The following is a 16,890-nucleotide window of genomic DNA, read 5'->3' on the forward strand; positions in this document are numbered from 1 at the left end:
CGATCGTTTCCGGAATAAAAGCAAAAAAAGACATCCGAAAAAAGAAGGCCTAATTCTACATGTAACCCCTTAGTGCCCTGCAAGCCTCCAATAACTGGGATACGAAAAGAGGGATTCGCAATGGATTGCATTATTTTATATTCAATCGTGTTCTTTTATTTTTGATTTTTTACAGTTTTTGTTTGTTTTTGTTTTTACCAAGAATGTAAGATTTTTATTATTATTTTTTTTAATTACAAATAAGAGAAAACGGTAAATAACCTTCAATAAAAAATAAAATCTTTATCTGGCCATCTCATATCTATGTATCTTCTGTATCTAATGTCTCTCTAACATATAGATATCTATCAATCCATCTCATATCTATGTATCTTCTATATCTAACGTCTCTCTAACATATAGATATCTATCTATGTATCTCGTATCTCGATCTGTAGTTCATTAAAGGAGTAGATACATGTTTAAGATGTACCTGCTTTATGCATCTGAATGGCAAGATTTTCATTAAAGATGTCTATGGGATAATCAGTAGTTAAATGCGTCCGTTACAATGTCCATATTGCAGTCCTAGGGCATAATATATTTTAACATGGCCATAAAACAGCTTTACCTTTTACATTACAATGTAGTTAATATATCTTCCCAACATATACATACAGTTGTATTTAAATAAAACCGCCACACTGTGTCAAAATGGGATTTTAATGACACGTCATGAAACAAAGAGCGTGAAAATACAACAAAGTAGCAAATGAGAAAAAAGACATTTAAAGGCATATAATAAATAATATTTTATTCTCTTAATAAGCACGTATAAATACACACACGAGCCCCGCAAAAAAGGAATACGAAATCCGTGAGCAGATCCGACGGCACGATTTATTCCCGAGATACACAATATCAATATCCCAGTCCAGAGCTGCTGATTCCCCTCCGCCTAGGTCCCAAGAGCCAAACTTGTGATCAATGCTGAAAAATCCTCACAAGTTAGGGTCTCAGGGACTAGGAAAAGTCCAAAATTGCTCGTCTGCTCGTCTTTTATTCGCTTTTCGACTGGAAAGATTGCAAATGATATTTCAGCGTTACAATGAAAATACATACACAGTCTAGATGGGGGGGGGAAAGGGTTCAATGAGACGAGTCAGTGTGAGAGATGCTGCAGCCTAAGTCCATCTCTTGCTGCTACCTGGGCCCTGAGATATGGCGTGCTTTATAAAATCGATGATGAGAAAAAAAAAGCGTAAAAAAAAAAAAAAAAAAAAAACAGAACTAAAAAAAAATAATCTTATTTTAAAGTAAAGTAATGAGCTGAAAAAAAATCCTCCCTGGCTGCAGAAGATGAGAAGCTGAGCACAAGTCTAAGTCGTGCAGCTGATAGAGAGAAGAAACAAGGAAAATAAGGAAGCTGAGAACATTTTCCTATCACCAGGGGGCTTTAGCTGGCTACGGGTATATACCACAATCCCGGCATATTCATTTCATAAGACAGCCTGGTGTCACAGGAGCAATGTTAGTTCCAATTAAGGTGCATTATTCCCTTTTGTCGGTTCCTCCCGAAAATACATTTTTTTTTGCACTGGCCCAGAGAGTCTCGTCGGCTGTAACAAACCAAAAACACTGTAGAACCTGGCGAATGGGAGATTCTGCGACGTTCCGAAGCTGCTTCTGATTAAACATGGGAATGAGAGAAAAAACAAACAAATAAGAGTTAGTTAGTATATGATAAACCAATCATATAATCAATCAGTGAAAGAGTCAACCTGTGTCTAACGGCTTAGAAGGTGGCGGTAGGAAAAAAAAAAATCAGCTGTTTTTGTCGTTTTAATACAAAAAGCAAAAAATGCAAAAAAAACAAAACAGAAAAAGCCGTAGTAAAATCCAAGTCGGGAAGCCAATTCCGACCCTTATCTTAAAATGATTTTACATGCAATATTTGAACACAGTCTACAGATGAACAATTAAAATGAGGAATCTGTGCCCTCCGCAGATACGGCATTAACATAATTACATCCCCCATCGCCTAGACCCATCCTCCTCAGAGACTACATCTGATGCTCCGAAGATTGAAATCAGTGAGATTTGAGTCGCTCTCAGACGTACCTTTTTTTGCTTGTCACTGACTGGGGCTTTTTTACCTTCCGTAGGCACGCGCAGACACACAGACAGACACACACACACTTGCAGACACGCACATAGAAAAAAAAAAAAAAAGCAAACGGAACGCCGGATGCTGCTGACTCAGAACAGTTGTGTTTGGAGGGGGTGCAATAGGCTGGTATTTTCTGCACTCCACATTAACAATAACTCTCTCTCTCTCGTATCCCTCCCTCTCCGGGACCTGCAGAAATGCAGTATTTCCATGACGCTGACACTCAGCCCTTGCAGGTCAGACGTCGGTGGAAGGGTGGGGAGGATAGGCTGGGGACACACATGCATAAAAAGCGACAATCGAGGCTCCCTTAAGAATTGCCGTCTTATCTCTTCCAGCGTTATCTTCTTAAGGCTCTACTACCTTCCCACTTCCGCTTTTCGGATTAGATTAAAAAAAAACCTGCCTGGTATTCAATAAGTTGACTGCCAACTGAACCCCCCCCCCTTGCTTGTGCCCACCCTCTTGCCCAAATCAATAAAGTAAGATCTCTCTCCGAAAGCAGTGGTGAAAACCGGCGGTGACATAGAGACTTTCATCCTCAGTCCGCTCGGTGCCTGAAGAATAGCAAGTGATCCAGCCACGCACGTGACGCGAGGAGACAGAATGCCAGCAATTCTTTTAAGTCTTAAGAGTTTTTTTTTTCCTCTACGCCTTTGTAGGTCCTCTCCCTCCTCGCTGAACCAAATGCGAGTGGTAACAATGCTTTTCTATAGTCCTCTGCCCTGACGATGCCATGATCAAGCATTTTAGATAGCCAACTAAAAAAAAGCATAAGACTCCTCGCATCTAACCTCCTCATCCCTGTCACGTCTTCCAATACCCCGAAGACGGCTCTCCAATTAATATCCGACACGGCGATCGTCTTTGCGTTAAGATTGAGAACAAGGCTATAAAACCCGGGGGCTGCACGTATAAATAAATCATCGGCACGGACTTTAGAACCCGGCGAGAGTTCAGCACCGGTGGTTTTGTTCTAGAACGCACCTTTCTTCTTATAGGATCTCCTCCGACCGCAGAGGACAATGGAGAATGAGCCCCATAAGTCATACAAAAAAGCTTAAACGCTGTCTCATGGTATACAAATGCCGAGCTTACGTTTGTAGACCCTTCCCAGCATGCATTGCAATGCTGCAACACTTCCGTCAGTAATACAACGGCACAATAATAATATCGTAATACAAACATGGTCAATACAGTATATATATATATACAGGAATACATGCAGCACAAGACACCTTCCACTTATACGTACATTAAGAGGCGATGGCAATCTAATGTCCTTTTGCCCAGACTCATCCTTTTTTTTTTGCAGCTCCGGCATCCCCTTTTTTCTTTGTGTCTTTTTCCCTTCTCTACTTTTACCCACAATGCCCTGGTTAAATAAATGTCATGACCTCGCTACAGCTATCAGACGCGAATTAAAAAAAAAAAAAAAAGGCGAGGAGACACTATTTTAAAAACGGAACATGCGCTCTGCGCTCGTCTGGATGTTGCACAGGACTGTGGGCTGCCTCTAAGAGCAGCCATCACCTGCTCCGCAAATCAGAGGAAGCCAATGCAAATGTTACACACGTCTAGAGTCACTCCAGCCCAATCTCTCGCTGGAGCTCGTGCCATACGCTTCGTTGCTGGATGTGTAACCGAAAATGATTCTGGGGTCGTTCAACCTTGTTGCTAATAAAAAAAACAAAAAAAACCCCTAAGACGTTGATACTTATGCACAGGATATGATAATGTACTTCCAAGTGCCGAGAGACCGGCGACAATAGAGAGGCAGAAGGGATGGACTGTATATTTACACAATGCGTAGACCACCGGAGACATTCTAATGGTAGCGTCCTGAGGGCCAAGGGACTTGGCGAACCACGTTCAATCAATACTCCTTCTGCAGAGATGCTGCAATCTATCAACTCAATTGCCTTTGCTAGCATACATCTGATCTGGAGGATTTGTCGAGCCGTTAACCCTTGCTCTGGCGCCTTTCCCTTTTTAACGAGTAGAGTAGAAATCCATGAGATGCTTGAGACTGGACGATATTATAGACGGACGTTGTGGAAGGGCTACAAAGATGAGCTGTATACTGTATGTAAGGGGTTCGTGTGATATATAGTAACTATGGGCTACTCAACCGGAAACAACAAGGCAGGTCTAAGCTTGTAGGGACCTTGAGGCAGTAAAGTACAATGCTGCTATGAGTTCGGGGTATCCACACTCCCATATACTGTGCAGCCCGCCTCTTTAGTTCGGGAGCCAAATAAACCCATGCCGACTTCTGACGTTCATATAGTTTAAGACAAACAATGCAATATTAGGAAACATGATGGTACATGGACTCACTGGAACAAGGACATAGCTGTAGGGGGTGCAGAGGTAGCAAGCCGTTCCCCGATCCTGGTACAATAGGGTGGCCATGGGCCGAATAAGAAGCTACTGGTATTATAAATCCTGCATGGTAGGTGGGGGACCCCGCTATGGGTATGGCATACAGGGGGTGCCCAGGAGCCTCATGTTACATCTGACTAGTAGCTAACCATTTTAATAAGTTAAAGAGACCTTGTAGCCTTTTTATGAAGTACTGGCCATCTAATAATTGCAAATTTGGCGCACTCTCCAAAATTGCAAACGTTAGGACTTTTACGCTGTAACCCAATGGACCGGGTGTTGGGGGTCGTGGTCACAAACAGCTCATCATATTTACCATAATCTATGTAGGAAACTGGAGTAGATTATAGCAAACACCTACACTAGTTTAAAGTTGAAATAGGTTTTCATCTCACCCATGGAGGTACTGCCAGAAGAAACAAATGTATGAAGAGTCTTGCACCTCTTAAAGGGATTGTTGGGAGTATAAAAAATATTTTTTTTTTAACTGGCCAGGTATGCTATAAAATAATAAAAGAATAGTCACCTCCCGATCTCCTGGCATCAGAACTCAACATCCAGGGCGTCATGATGCCAGGAGTTCGGGAGGGAATGCTGCAAGCCCATGTGACTTCTGGTGTTGATAGTGGAAGATTCACCGGAGCCACTGCTGTTTCCCGGGGTAAAAGGAGGGAACTGCTTTTCTTGTTTTATAGCATGCCTGGCCATTAACTTGGACAACCCCTTTAATATATTTGTTGGTAACTTGGACAGGTATGTGAAATGTCGGGCAAAATAAATAAGTCCCCTTGTCTCTGGGACAGACCAAATTTTATAGCTGACCTAGAAGCATTACACTAGAGAGGATAATTGCATCTACTAGATGGCCTTCAGAAATCAAAGAAATGAAAACAGCTCGGAACATATGCCCCTTTGAGTTGGACTAGAAAACTGTCTTTGCACTACATTTATGATGTATTTTATACAATTTTGCACACTTTAAAAAAAACCCGCAAAAGGGGTGTGGCTTACATGAAGGAGGTGTGGTTTCCAGGGAGGGGGTGTGGCTTCATGCAAAAGTAGGTGTGGACTACAATGTGATTATGTGCTAACAAATTATGCCAAAATTTTGGTTCAAAAACTGGTGTAAATGAAGCCAACTGATAGGCAGCATAACGTTAGATAGAAGTGGCTAAAGATGCACTGGTTTAACCATCCAACATGAGTGAATGTGATAAATCATAAGACTTTCTACTCTATATTTGCACTGGTTTATTATTAGACAGTAATGTGTTTCCCAACCAGGCTTCCCAGAAATCATGGGGTTCCCCAAAACACAACAACTTTTTTAACAGAACGGCAAACTGATTTTATCCTGCTCAAAAATGTTTTACAAAGCAGTAAATATGTCATATTATAGCGCTGGTCAAAAACTACAGAACACTATGGGAGATACTTATAAAACCGCTTATGCCAGTTTCTGGTGTAAAAAAAAGTCATAATTTATGCGGAAATGGAGATTTGCCCCAAAATTTGTGACTTATGGTTGTCTGCACTGCCATCCTCCACCTTTTTAAAAAGGGGCATGGCTTGATGGGAGGGGTAGTGCCCACTCTGAACCAACACATCTGGCGTACATTTATGCATATGCGAAAAGAGGCGCCCAAGATGCACCAAATGGATGCATGCGCCTCTTCAGGCGTTAGTTGCATTGTGCGCCAGTGGTGATATTTAATTAAGACCAGAGTTTTTAAATGCCATTCTTAATACATTTCCTCCTTTGCCCACTCCTACACAAAACTTCCAGTAGGCAGAAATGGCATCAGGAGTTTCCCAAGAATGGAAACACTTTGAGAGGTTCCTTGTAGGAATAAGGTTGCAAAACATTTTGTTAAAGACCAATGGGGATTCGACTCTTGACTCCCCAACTGGCACTTTGAGTGGCCGTTATGTACCCACAAGTTCAGCTTTAATAGGTAATATAATATTGGCACACCATGACAAAACTTTCCTTGTGAGGACCTGGAGCCCAACCACGGCAGCGTTAAAAGAGTTGACCAAGAATTTAACAAAATGGCTGAAATCCATGCAGCCTGTGACAACCTCGTCCTAAGATAGGTGAATGCATCTGTAGACCAGAGAAGGAAGGGCGGAGGCCGAGGCGGGCCATGGGCGGGGACGAGGCGAACAGCACACTATGAAACCCCACCAATCTACTCAGGTTAGTTTACAACTGAACAAACCCTTTAAAGTGCTTTGGGAAAATGAAAGCTGCACCATGATTGGTCGCTATAAGCAACAAAGATGCTTTTACTATTGAGTTTTGATAAATGATCTCCAATACATTTGTTTCCCAGACACAATAGCAGAGATTTATTACAGAAGTGTGTATTAGCAGGAAAGGATGACGCCTAAAGTGGTCTTCTGGGTCTAAACTGTCCCAGATAAATCGGTGGGGGCTGCAACTCGGGATACCTGCTGATCAGCTGACTGAAGTGACAGTGGGTCAGCGACTCTCAGGTCATGTGACCGATAAACGTTGCGTCATATGCCTGAGACAAAATCACGGTGCTTACCCCCCAAGCACCGCAGCCCCTTCAATCAGCTGATTGGTGGGAATCCGAAGATCAATTATTGATTACATCCTGACGATGGATCATCAGTAGTTTAGTCCTGGAAAAACTTTAAAATGCACCAAACCTTTTGTGTAAATATTGGTTGGCTTATAGTAAAGGTAAAGTCCCCTCCTCCTAGGGGGACGTCACATTGTGACGTTTTCTTGGCAGACTGTTTTTGTGGGGTGGTTTGTCATTGCCTTCCCCAGTCATCTTTACTGTAAGTCATCTTTACTCATCCTCCCATTCTGAGGTCGGCAAAATGAATAGCCAGTAAGCGATGTATTCATTTTACCGACCTCAGAATGGAAGGACGAGTCAACCTTGAGCCGGCTACCTGAACCATGGGGGGGCTGAACCTGCAACCTTCAGGTCGTGAGCGAGAGCATAGGACTGCATTCTGCTGCCCACATGAGCTTGTAGTAGTTTATGCCAAAGTGGTATAAAGTTAGATAAAAGATGCCACAAATTTATTATCGTGAATGAGCCACTGTGATAAATTTGGCGCACTTTCAGACTGTCTAGTCTAGGTTTACGCTGTCTAAATATTAGACAGGAATATGATTCAAAAATATAAGTATGTCCCAAAACAAGTTTAACCCCTTAATGAGGCAGCCTTCTTTTTTCTCCATTTTTGCTTTTTTTTGCTCTCAACTTTCAAATCATAAGTCGAATTTTTCTGTCAAAATAGCCGTCTGTGGGATTGTTTTTTGCGGGACGAGTATTTTTTAATGGTACTATTTAATGTGCCATATAATGGGCTGAAAAAAATGTTAAAAATTTTTTACAAATAATTTCAACATATTTGGCAGAGTTTTGTTTTTACGGCATAAACACATTTGTTTTTGCTGCACTACTTTTAGAAAATGTATTTAAAAAAGTATTAAGAAAGTATTTTCTGTTGCCATTTTCTAACCATAACATTTTTATCCTTCCATCAATGGGGCTGTGGGAGGGCTCCGATATTACGGCTGACATTTGGGTTCTATTGATATTATTTTGTGTACATATAAGTTTTTGATTGCTTTTTATTCCATTTTTTCTTGGAGATGGGGGGGGCCCAAAAAAAGAAATTGCGATACTGGTGTTGTCTACTTTTCTTTTACCGCGTCGTATAAATAATGCATTGTTCTAGTTATCTAGTAGATCGGACGTTTATGGACTTGGTGATACCAAATATGTTTTAGGTTTTTCTATTTTGGATTTAATTTTATCATAAATATAGGGAAAATGTTTTTTTTCTCAACTCTTAATATCCTTTATTTTTTACAATAATAAGAAAGTTTACTTATTTTTACTCTTTTTTTTTTAAGGAGACTAGAAATTGTGATTGTCCAATCCTTATAGTATATACAGCAATACTTTAAATATTGCAGTATGCATCATTTTTACAGCCATTCTATTAGGACAGGCCTCAGGGCTATCTTAATAGGCAGAAATCCAGGGCAGCCCTGGGGACCTTCAGAGGACCCCCAGCTGCCATGACACCTGGATGGCACATTTTGATCTCATTCAGAGGGGCCAATCAGAACGCCGATTGAAGCATTTAAATGCCGCCATCAGAACTGACAAACGCATTGAAAGGGTTAACAGCCATGATCGTTGTGAACGCTGATCACAGCTGTTGCAGGCGAGAGTTGGCTATCAAAGTCATCTGACATTGTCTGTGTATAGAGAGGGCTTGTTTCTCGATCCTGCTCTATGCAAACTCCACACACCCAGGACATATATATATATATCCTGGAACGCTAAGGGGTTAATGTTAAGTGAATTTTGTCTATATCACCTCAATTTAATAGTTTAGGGCAAATGTTAATTTTCCATCATTCCCTAAACTTATCGCATCAATCAAAATAACTTTTTTTTCCCCACAAAATGTTTGTTGGGTGTTGCTTAGATGTCATATCCCAGAAGTCACACCCTAAGGCCGCGATAGATAGAAACGGAAGGTTTCATTTAAAACAATCTTTCTTTGTGTGAAATTATATACAATCAGTCATTTTTGCTGATAGGTGATAGACCGCCATCTTCTGGAAATCGTTGGGTCACGCTTAACGTTTTTAGCCAATAGTTGCTAGAAAGATTTTTCATTTTGTGAGCGATCTGTCATCTACGAAGGCAACTGAGAACGTTTGTCATCAGGTGTCATTGAACATCTATGGCCGCTTCGAACCTTAGTGGCAAATATGGACCATGACGCGTATGGCTGCGGAGCCAGAAGATTGGTCATTCACCTATCAACCTACAGCACTTCTATCTAAAGCCTATGGCCTGAGAATGGAGATGCCTCTTCCCACTTTAAAAGCGAAAGGTTAATCTCAATTAAAGTCAAAGCGTGATACAAAAACAGAAAACTTTGTTTCCATAGCTTCTATTGACTTCAAGAGAGAGTGACCGTACATAGGTACAAGGCACTCTAGTTCTCAGGATTAGGGGGTAGAGAAGTCTCAATGGACTTTGGTAGGGTAACCCATTCGGCTGGAATCGGCACATGTGACGGGGGGCGGAGCTACGCGATGACGCTTACAAGGGGGCGGAGCCAAAACGCAGCTGCTGCCGAGCGGAGCCGAAGGGAGAAGACCCATCTGCGCAAGCGCGTCTAAAAAAGCAAGAAGACACCGAAATTAGACGGAGCCATGGAGACGGGGACGCCAGCAACGGAGCAGGTAAGTGAATAACTTCTGTATGGCTCATATTTAATGCACTATGTATATTACAAAGTGCATTAATATGGCCATACAGAAGTGCTGAACCCCACTTGCTTTCGCGAGACAACCCCTTTAACTCATTGCTACCATCATTAAGTTTTACAAAAGACCATTTAAAAATAGGTTTTTTTGCAATGTAAAATACACATTTTTATATGGATGGTGGTAACATTTTGTTACTGAATACCCTTTTGCACTGTCGGTTCTGCAGTGTGTTTCATCTACCGGTAGCACTGCAACAGGAATGTTTTATGGGCTGTGTATGAAATGCGCAGAAAAGCTAGGATGTGCAGATTGCCAAATGTTTCCGAGCGGGGGACCCCCATCTATTAACTCAAGTTTCCCCAATAGTTAGTAACAGTTCAACCTTTCTCAGACCTGCTGTAGCTATTTGATCCAGAGCAAGGCAAATCAAAATCTGCCCAACCAATTGTGAACAGCATTCCTTCCAGACCCCACACAGAAGTCGGATAATCTGCAACAAAGGAACATCATTCATTGCTGCGCTACAAATAACTCCAAACGCCATTATTCACAGACGGATAAAGGTCTACCACTGCTTAAAAAAATTGTTTTTCTAAACCAGAGAACTGCGGTCACAGTCATTGGTTGCTTGCACGGCACTTGCCACTTCTGTAGTGGCATCCCTCTCACACTATAGGTATAGAGACTGCAGGCTTGACACAATGACAATGTGTGATCACAGGACTTCAGCTAGGAACTCTCCTCTACAGACAAATATATTGTAATTCCCTGTTCAGGTGAGATATTCAAGTCTCAAGAGCAGGGGGCGGTAAATAAAGTGAGCTTCTTTATCTACCTCCTGTTGTACCTCGGACTGTACTTAATCCCTAAATGAGATCAGCAGGGAGGAAGTAAAGGGCTGTAGTAAAGGCCCGTTTAGACACAACGATTAGCACTCAAAAGACATCCTTTGAGCGATAATCGTTGTGTCATTTACAGAGCATGATGATCGCTCAAACGTTGAGCGATCACCTTGCGCTGTGAGCTAGAAAAAAAAGGGAGGGAGGCAGTTTAGCAGCATCCAACACTTCGAAAAGCTTACAGGTGCCTCTATGTAGGCATTGGAAATCATTCCGAGGATTTATGGTGATCGAGGGTTTTCGGGGGTGCAACGTATTTTTTTTCGCTTAAAATGTTGCACCCGGCCGTGTGAATGGATGAGAAAATAATAATTGGGTGAGGGACTTGATTGCGAAAAATCGTCCATTCATGCAAATTTACAGCGCGGATGAGAAAATGCACGAACGAATACGCTCGTGTGAAGGAGCTCTTGAGGTCCTTTAAGATTGTTAAAAAAAATCATTCAAACGAGCAAAAGTGAACGATAATTGTTCGGTCTAAACGTGAACCAACGACCGGACAAATAATCGTTCACTTTTCGTTCGTTGCTCATTTTACTCATAAAAAGGCATTTTAGGCATAAAAACCACGGATGGCGCGTCCACTTAGCGTTCAGTTGGAGCAGCATTCGTTCGGTCCGTTATTCGCTTTTACTGTGAATGTGAAAGGCTGAATGATTCTCATTGGAACGAGCCGACGATGCATCTGCCTGTCTAAACAGGCTGCGCAAGAGCAGATGAGCGAGTGATGATGTCACTCGCTCGTGGAAACGATAATCGGCTCCTCTGAAAGGACTCCTATGGCCCTTCGAAACGGAACGATTACAGGTCAGAAAATCTTTGGCTAGTGAGAATCTGACTGATCATCCTGCAGTGTAACCATGGCCAACGATTGAACAGCAGATGATAATTTGGTCGCTTCCTGTTCGCTGTTCATTTTATGCAGTCGCAAAAATAATTGTTCTTTTATTCTAAAGTTAAGTGTTAAAGACGATCGCTCTAACTGCATGTTAACCCTTTCCAATCCACTGTCTGACCTCTAAAGACATTTTGATTTAAGGCTGTATAGCTCCAATGTTGGAAGACGTCCGTCGGGGTTCTCTTACTGTATATTGCCAACCTCTCTGCTGTCGGAGCCTGTCCAACATGTCACCTCATGCAGTACTGGCTTTAGCCAGCAGATAGCGCCGTAGTAGCGCCCCCTAGGAAAACTGGGATACAAATTGGATTGGAAAGGGATAAAGTGAACGACTCCGTTATTGTTGGCTTGTTTGAACGTTTCTCACTCCGTGTAAAAGGGCCCTTTCGCTGCATATCTTAAGAGCTCTTCATGTGAATCACTGGAGATACAATTAATGGGTTATTCCCATTTAGGCCAAATAAGGCCCAATGTCCACGAGTGGACTTGAGTTGTGGAATCCACACGGGGCACCCGCACAGACGATCTGCAGTTCAAGTCGCCCACAGAGAAACATGGGCGTCCGCGGCTGAATTAAAACATGCAGACTTGTTTTGTGGATCTTTTGGTCCGAAAAACGAATCCCAGCATGCTCCATTTCAGTGCGGTTCCCGCACGGACGGCTTCCATTGAAGTCAATGATCCACAGGCCGTGGATTCCTTGGGAAAGCAGAAGTTTAAAAAAAACCCACAAACTCTACTGCGCATGTGCGGCAACACGCATCCACAGTGAAGACCCGTACATGTACACACGATCCTCGGCTGCTGCGGGCTCCCGCATGCGAGATCCGACCTGCCTGTGGACATGAGGCCTAAGTCTGATAGATGTGGGTCTCACGTCTGGGACCTAGAACTTTCTTAAGTTTGGGCACTTCGACCTCCATGATGACTAGGGGTAGTCGTGATTTATGGAAACAGCTAAGTGAGTATTGCTACAGTGTTTCCGTAACTTGGGCGCTGGATTCATTCAGGCTGGTGGGGTCCAAACTTGACATAGTTGCAGAGGTGAGACTCTCATTGGGAAGACTTTTATGATGTATCCTCTGCATATTCCAAGATACAGATAAAATGTCCAGCATACATGCGATTAAACATCAAGCCCTGATGTTCTGTTGTTTGGATCTACTTGGCTTGTTCATCTGGTGGGCAGTCCGTGCATCACCACCATAAACCCGTAGGACAGGTGAGCTGTATTTAACCATTGTGGTCCCTTTTCTTCCTATATCTCCTGGATATGCCATAAAAGTCTGAGATGGGAATAACCCCTTTAAGTACCAAACTAAGATGCATCCTTAAAGGGGTTGTACCCAAATTGACTTTTATCAGTTTAAAAGTATGATTGGTGGGGGTTTCACCAATCCTGAAAAAAGGGGTCCCACGCAGCAAACAGGAAATTGAATGGAGCAGCGGTCGAACATGCACAGCGCTGCTCCATTCATTCTTAATGGGACGACCAGAAATAGCTGAGCGCCTGTACTCCGTCAGCTCCATTGAGTGCTGCCATGCATGTGCGACCGCCACTCCTTTCAATCTCCACATTACTGCAAGGGGGTGCGGTAAACCAACAGTCATGAGAAGAGGGGAACTCAGGACCCACAATCTCAGAATCACTGGTGAGACCCCCACCGATCATACTTTTATCATTTATCCTATGAATAGTTGCTAAAAGTCCATTTTGGTCGACCCCTCCAGCATAGAACGCTCATGTAGGTTACAAAAGAGTTAATGTTACACCAATGAATTAAAAATAAGATCTCTCGCCAAACTGTGGCGAAGGACTTTGTGCGGCAACCTGTGGCCCATCCTAACATGAATGGTGGATCCTTTTGTTCAGCTTCCAGCCTCACTGACAATGCGGAATCCAAGCCAGTCCTAATTCATAAATCAATGCAGTTTGCGCATCCCCCACGGTTTATATTTGTATTTACGCCTAATTACATTTACAAACACAATAAACGGTATAGTGCAGTGGGAAACACTCCAGCCAGCGCTACTGAGCTCCTTACCTAATCTCCGCTATTTTAGGTTGTTTTTTTTTACATTTGTACATAATTGAGGAGGTTAAAAGCTGATGTATGTTATTATTCCAAGAACGTAATTTCATTTAGCATCAGTATGGAAACGCTCCGCTTATTTGTCCGCTTTGCACAGAGCATTACTTAAATAAAAATCAATGTATGCTTAGACTATGCTTCTTAGTGGGAGTTGGCAATGATATAAAGTAGTTATATGGCCACATGAGCTCTCGGCACCACCAATGACGACCTCCAATTAGAACATATTAAAATCCAAATCATTATCCCCGTTAGTAGTCCGAATTATCTATTATACAGAGTGGAGAGCGACTACAAGGCGCAGCAGTCTAGTGATACTTCATTTCTCCTCCGGAGGTGCTAGAGAGATATTGGACCCTTGCTGCCGGTTACTTCACAAATCACTAGTGATTAATGGGGGTCCGAAAGGAAGCACACTCTGGGATCAGTTTTTGCAAGGGTAGTCGTAGCTAATTTCAAAGTGGACAACCCCTTTAAAGTGACTGTCCAATCTCGGGCTAAAATTTGCAAAGGGATTGGAGTGGGGGTGGGAGTTATACTACCTGGTGCCCTTCTGTTCTCAGTTTGGCCACTGATTCATCTGTGTCTGGGGCCCCTGTTCATACTTCTAAGATGGCTATAGTTGATTCTTAGACTGTCCAATGCACACTGAGCACCGGTAGTGCATTAGTAGTCTAAGCATTACACAAAGGTGCTCTGATTGGTCAGAGCTGCTCAGTGCATTTCAATGCCACTATCACAACTGACAGAGGCCTTTATAGGGTTAACAGCTGTGATCAGAGTCAACGCAGATAGTGGCTGTTGACTACCCACTCTCTAGCCTGCTACATACGAATCCCACTGCTGGAGGTTGTACATGTATAACCTTTAGCGTTGGGGGGTTAATGGCCTATCCTTTGGATACACTATCAATATTTGATCAGCATCTGCAGGTGGGGCTGCATTGTCATATGTCCTTCCTATATTTGGTTGGGGCTTTTGTGTGGAATATGCCTTGGTCCTATTCTGTTAAATGGGACTGAGCTGCTGTGATGTGCAGTACCTGACATAGCCACAACCAAATATACAGCACTGTGCATGGGTAAACAATAAAGATGGATGTGGCACTGCAGTCCCTTTCACTCTGTTGATTTTCAGGAATGATGGGAGTCAAATCCCCACTAGCTAAACTCTATACTGTGGATCAACCAGAATCATTACGGTTCCAGAAAACTTTTCAGGAAAAAGTTTTGTTCTGTGACTAGAAGGATATATTACCTGTAACTGGACTTCTGTGCCGATGCCCATCTAATCCACTGGTCCTGGGTCCTATTTTTAGCTGTCCAAGATGGCGAACGCAATCTTCAGACTACCTAAACCCCAATGTATTTGTAATGTCCTATGCCTGCTCTTTGATTGGCCAGAGCTGCTCACATGATCAGTGCTGGCCAATCAGAGCAGAGCACAGTGAGCATTAGGTAGCTAGAAAATTCAAGTGGACATCTTGAACAGCTGAAAACAGGATCTGGAACTGATGGATTGGAGGGAAGTCAGCACAGAAAAACGGCAGCTGGTAATATACCTATTTTGTGTATGTTTTCCTCAAATTGTGTGGCCCTGTTGTCACTGCAGTGGTCTTGAAGTTGTCATCAAGCGACAGGGGAGGATATGGGAGTGGTGACTGCACTCTAATTGGAGCCCCACTCTGCTATTCCACTTCCTCTACCTGTTACTGACATTCTGTCCTGGGCAGGAAAGTGGAATAGCAGCATGGCTCTCTAATGGATTTCAATGGGAGTGAAGTCAACACTCCCACTTCCTCCCCTGTCCGCTGATGATGACTTCCAGACCACTGCAGTGACAGTAGGGCCAGACAATCAGCTAATGGACAGGGATCCCGAATGGTAGACCCCCATCCATCAACTACTGACGATCTATCTAGGGGATAGGTCATCAGTCGAAAGTCATGGCAGAAAACACCTTTAAGGACTCAAATTGCTCAGGATACAAATTCCATAGAGTATTACCGCATGCTAGCAAAACCTTTAACAGGCTGCCATTCCCAACACAACCACTAGGTGACCACACAGACACAGGATCGACATCTCCCGACAGAGTAACCTGAAACCAGGTTTCTTTTAGAAGCGAATCATTTCGCGCCACTCATCTTGGGATAGTCAAGCCAAGAGGAAAGGTAAGTAAGGAAACATCTGTACCTTCCAACAAGGTAACGACAGCCCTTCACTTTTAAGACAATGGTCCAGAGTCAGACCACCCCCATCCTTCTTGCCAGTCTTTCGGCATTCCTTACTATTTAGTACTCTCCGATGCTGTGATGCTTAACCCATGTCCAGCGTTCGTCTCATCCAGCTTACTATTCCAGAGTCAACAGACCATACCTCCCTGTGTACCGCGGGTCGCCGATGCCCAGATGCTAAAGACGCCTCCTTGTTCCTGTTTTTGTTTCTGGGAGAAATAATCTTGTAATGTACAATTAATGGGGTGGAAGGCGGATAATGAATTTCTTCATTTGGAAGAAGCAAATTCTCGCTCTACGATATTTGTTGATAAACACTAGAAAATGTCATTCTGTACGTCCTCCCACGTGCCATCGCCAGACTGAGAACATCATTGTACCCGCACAAAGCCTCCTGTGTATGGGCATGCAAATGCACTCTGCACAGCTGACGCTGGGAATCTTAGTTATGTAGTTAGGCAAACGGATTACACTCACCGCCGAGTATTCCAAACATGCGAATGTTGCAGATCACGTGGGGAAGACTGAAGAAGGGACAATCTGCTTATTTCCTATATGTCATTGCAATAGCTATGGCCAGCACAAACTTGGCACTGTATTTAAAGGGGTATTCTGGGCTTTTGTAACTTTGGATACGTCATCACTTTGTCAGACAAGGGTTGGGACTAGAGGTGAGCGAGCATACTCGGTAAGGCGATATACTCAAGAGAGTTCCGCCTTTTTTGAGTACCTGCTGGCTCGTCCCTAAAGGTTCGGGGGGGGGGGGGGGCGCGGGGGTCGGGGGCCGCCCGGGGCAGCGAGGGGGAGGAGAGTGAGAGAGATCCCTCTCTCTCTCCCTCCCGATCCCCTCTGCAACCACCCGCGCACCCCCGCAAATCTTCAGGGACGAGCCAGCAGGTACTCGAAAAAGGCGATGCTCTCTTGAGTATATTGCCTTACCGAG

The 16,890-nt window shown here is 43.3% G+C and overlaps 1 long non-coding RNA gene across 1 annotated transcript in view; it reads right to left on the reverse strand.

The window, feature by feature from the left end:
- Window positions 1-1,310: 1,310 nt before the first annotated feature.
- LOC136624565 (uncharacterized) overlaps window positions 1,311-16,890 on the reverse strand; it is a 100,322-nt gene continuing 84,742 nt past the window's right edge. The window contains exon 3 of the long non-coding RNA XR_010792349.1: window positions 1,311-1,665. This is a non-coding gene — a long non-coding RNA (uncharacterized lncRNA). The remainder of the gene's footprint in view (window positions 1,666-16,890) is intronic.

Source organism: Eleutherodactylus coqui, chromosome 4 (genome assembly GCF_035609145.1).
Source record: "Eleutherodactylus coqui strain aEleCoq1 chromosome 4, aEleCoq1.hap1, whole genome shotgun sequence".
In the NCBI taxonomy this organism is placed as follows: Eukaryota; Metazoa; Chordata; class Amphibia; order Anura; family Eleutherodactylidae; genus Eleutherodactylus; species Eleutherodactylus coqui.